This window comes from Ananas comosus, unplaced genomic scaffold, assembly GCF_001540865.1.
Source record: "Ananas comosus cultivar F153 unplaced genomic scaffold, ASM154086v1, whole genome shotgun sequence".
NCBI lineage: Eukaryota > Viridiplantae > Streptophyta > Magnoliopsida > Poales > Bromeliaceae > Ananas > Ananas comosus.
Window position 1 is genome coordinate 6,963 of NW_017891305.1, and position 4,455 is coordinate 11,417.

The 4,455-nt window shown below is 42.1% G+C and overlaps 1 long non-coding RNA gene across 1 annotated transcript; it reads left to right on the plus strand.

Moving 5' to 3' along the window:
- The first annotated feature begins 2,368 nt into the window (after window positions 1-2,368).
- Window positions 2,369-3,470, plus strand: LOC109704827. The gene is made up of 2 exons (XR_002214494.1): window positions 2,369-2,513; window positions 3,265-3,470. It is a non-coding gene; the product is annotated as an uncharacterized LOC109704827 (long non-coding RNA).
- Window positions 3,471-4,455: the final 985 nt, after the last annotated feature.

A 4,455-nucleotide genomic window follows, 5' to 3' on the forward strand; every position in this document is an offset into this window, starting at 1 on the left:
AAATTTTCACGTAGGGAATCTCACGGTCCTCAATTTTCGCACTTCTCGCAGCAATAATCATCGTCGAAACTTTCATAGCTTAGATCTTCTTGTAGATCCGGCAGCTCGTAATACATAACATGCTCGGGATCGGGAATAATACTTGCGAAGGTTGGAGACGTGGAACACATTATGCACAAGCCGCGAGCTTCAGCGGTAATGCAAGTCGGTATGCTACCGTCCAATACGTTCCAACACTCGAACGGTCCGATATATCGGGACTTAGCTTTCCGCCGCGTCCGAAGCATTTCACACTCTCATACGACGAAACCTTCAGAAAACGCGGTCACCTACTGTAATGCCTTGAAAGTTTATCTCGGCTAATTGCGATCAATTGATCACAATGATGCAAAGAATGGAAATTAGGTAATTCTAAATTTAATTATGTTATTAAGACAGCCATTGGCATGTCTGGATGGAATTTAGATGGAATTAGAATGAATTTGAATGAAGAAGAAATGAATGGGACATGTGAGCTGCTACTGCTCGCTGCGTGCAAGAGGAGCTCGAAGTGTGTACACAACACAGAAATGCTGGACTGAAAGCAATTTCTGAGATTTAAGGGGTTTAATGCAAAATTTCAACTTTATCAGCTTGACCCTGGTGCGTTTTACACTGTCTAGGCACCAGAACTCTCTCTCTCTCTTGATTCTTATCCTTATCCCTTCCATTACCTTAACTTCATTTACTCTTTTGTTTTCTTTTCTCTTTCACCCTAGAGTAGGCTGAAGCAAGGGAGTTAAGGGAGCTTGTTGTGCTGAGTGATTTCTTGGTATTTGAGAAAGAGAGAGAGAGAGAAGGCAAATAAAGGGGAGTATCTTTACTGCTGGAATTGAAGCAGCAAACTTGGAGGTTGCATCCTGGAGGCCTGGGGCTGAGGAGGAAGGCCTAACTGAGCTGAATTCCGGCTGATAGGATTGCTGTGTAATTGGTTGCAGATCCAATTAGTGTAAGGTGGATTTTATCATTGATAATAGCCAATTAAATGGCTTTAGAGATGACTTATAAGAGGAATTCTTGTTGCTGAAATTCAGACTGAAGTTGGGACTTGTGGAGCTGCTGAATTAGGACTGCAGCTGAGGAAGCTTTGATGCAAAATTCTGATTGCTAAAGCTGAAACAAATTGAAGGAATACCAGTTAGGTAAATTGATTAGTAGCTTATTGTAAATTAAGTTCTTACCTTAAAAGAGAAGTTAAGAGTAATATTTGATTGCTGCAGGACTTGTAATTAAGAGAATTAAATGGCAGCCTTGATGTTGGGTTGCCGAGTCGACATCTCGGTGGTGAGTAGACCAGAGAGCTAGCTAGGAGAATACTTTAAGTAAGGTAAAAATTAACTACTATGGGTTCCTAATAACTAATTGTTATGGGAAGTTACCTATATGGATGTTTGCTGTTAGAAGTAGCAGAATTGGAACTCGAGCAGATTGAAGTTATCAATGGGATTTCAGCTAAAGGAAATGGGAAGGATAAGGTAGAAGACTTGCTGCCCGGTTAGGACAATTATAATTACGTGTTAAGAAGCCTATTAATAGTCCACATGTATGCAGAAGTTGAAAAAGGAAAAGAGGAGTGTGGTGCTGAAATCATGATGCAGAATCCATTGTAAGCTGAAATCAAGTTGGTGCTGAAGTCAACTGATAAAAATCCTGGATGCTTGGCCGAATTGTATGACCAGCAGGAATTTCAGGGAAAATGGAGCTTGAGCTGACCAAAGTTTAGGTAAATTAATTCCTGTGTAGTAACTAATTACAATCTATTTAGTTGCTTTAGAATGGGTCCGGATTGAGTCTTATTGCCTGAAAAATTTCAGATTTGGGGCTATTGAGCAGGGAACCAGCTAAGAGAAAGAAACTCTTGAGCATTGGTACAGTTGTGAGGTAAATTGTATTTATTCCTGAATCAAGTAGTGTGTTAGCTCATTGAGCTGATTTTAAGTAGCTATTAGTGAGTTAGCATTTGAGATTAATGCCGGAAATATGAAGTTAATGCTGAAATCAGCATTAAAGGCTTGATATTAAGGCTGAGAGAGAAAAAGAACTAATCCCGTAGTAAGCAAGATAAAAGGTGATTAGTTGCTTAGCAAATCTGAGCATCAGAATTAATGGTCTTGTACTTATTATAATTGCTTCAAAGCAAGAGGGAATTGCTGAAAATTCAGCATGAGACTAGATTTCAGCTTGATGAAATCAGCATTGGGGCGATTTGTATCATGGAACATAATGATTACATACATTGATAATTTGACGTGGAAATGCTAATTGTAGAATATGAGATATGGACTCAAGTTTAATCTCTTTCATACTTGTTTAAATGAAAGGTAAACTTGTCCAAAAGTCTAAATTGACATTTTGACAGGTCGACGACGCGCTAATTACGGTAGAGGCCGTTCTAGTTCTATTTGCGCTGGGTCGCGAGAGATAGTTGTCGACGCATCCCGAGACATTGATCTTAGTTATTGACACCACTACAGGTAGGTGGTGCTATCCGAAGTCTTTGAATCACCTTTTATGTCTATGATAATTTATTGAGCATATTTATATTTATAGTCATGCATTATAGGGTATTCGGCGTTGTGCAAGTGAAAGTGTGAATTCCTATCAATAGTGAGAATTGTGAACCGTAGAATGTGAACATAGAACCCTATGAATGTATGGACTATAACAATAGTGAACTTGGTGACATTCTAACTAGAGATTTGGTTAGCATCGAGGAATGAAATTGCAACTAGCATAAAGGGCTAGTAGAGTTAAGTGTGACATTATCTATTGTTGAATCCTCTAAAAGAGGATCAGATCATACTCACATAGTCTGTTTTGAGCTTGGTGGTGGTCGCTCCACCCAAGCAGTGCACTCCGGAGGTTGTCACATGATGGGCTAAAGTATTTGCCCATGGACTAAAGTATCTGTTCAGCAGACGATCCCGTCGGGAGGCAGCTTAGGGCCCGATTATCAGGGATTGCGTGGTGAGTTATTGTTAACCAAAGGGTTAACCAAAAGATTAGATAAATTCAGTAAAAGCATGCATGCATCTTTATAGTCTTCCTATATTGGTTTCTTTCAGCTTTGTACAGGCATTGTAGTAGTTACATATTATAGTTGGTTACTATCTGTTTACTTCTTTTGCCTACATATGCCTGAATAGACCTAGTGGGTGAGTCGGCGAGGTCGGCGGCCGAACCCACTGGGAACTTTCAGTAGTTCTCACACCGCTAACCATACAGGTTCCAGTGCGAGCGGTGTGGCCGAGGATCGCGGCAAGAGCCCAGCAGTTTAGCTAGCTGACACCAGAGTATAGTTGTTTACCATTTTGGGTTTATGTATCATCCATCTTGATGTACCAGACATGAAAATGAATGTATTTAAGAGAATGTAAATAACTGAAGGTTTCAGTTATTCAGTTTCATACAGTTCAGTTCAAAGTTTTAAATTACAGTGAATTTCATGTATAGCTAGATTACTATCACTTGGAATTGCTGCTTGCCCTCGTGCAAGCCATGTATATTGAAATGTTATCTTGGAAATTGTTTATTTCTTTATACATGTACTCGTTGTTGTTGAGCCTTGGGCGGACAGAGGGGGTTCTGTCCGTTCGGCATCTGTGTACGGGCCCGGATCGACCAAATTGGCGATAGCGGGACGTGACACCTACCGCTAATTCCAAGTCCCTACGGCGTTTGTGAGAATAGCTCTTTTGCCTCGACTGTGCCGTAAGTAACCTCTCGCAAGCGAGACGGACCTTCTCTTCCGCCTCTTGCAATACGTCTGGGCCCAGTGCTGTAGGATCACCTACATCGTTGCAACATATAGGGGATCGGCACTTCCGTCCATATAGGACCTCGAACGGTGCCATCTCAATGCTAGCTTGATAACTATTATTATAGGCGAACTCGGCCATTCTCAAGTGGCTTGCCTAACTGCCCTTGTAGTCAATGACACACACCCGCAACATATCCTCCAGAATCTGTATAGTCCTCTCTGACTGTCCATCTGTCTGAGGATGAAACGCGGTGCTGAAATCGAGCCGTGTGCCAAGCGCTTCCTGCAGGTTCTTCCAAAAATGCAAAGTAAAACGGGAGTCTCGATCTGACACGATCGACTTCGGAACCCTGTGCAACCTCACAACTTCATCCAAGTATACCTGCGCCAATTTGTCGCCCGACCAGGTGGTGTGAATCGGTAGAAAGTGTGCTGACTTGGTCATACGATCCACAATCACCCAGATCGCGTCTTGGCCACCCGTCGAACGGGGCAATCCGACCACGAAGTCCATAGCTATATTCTCCCATTTCCAGACGGGGATAGGTAGACTTTGAAGTTTTCCCGCTGGAAATCGGCGTTCAGCTTCACTTGCTAGCATACCAAGCACTGTGCTACATAGCGCCCAATATCAGCTTTCATGCCCGGCTACCAGT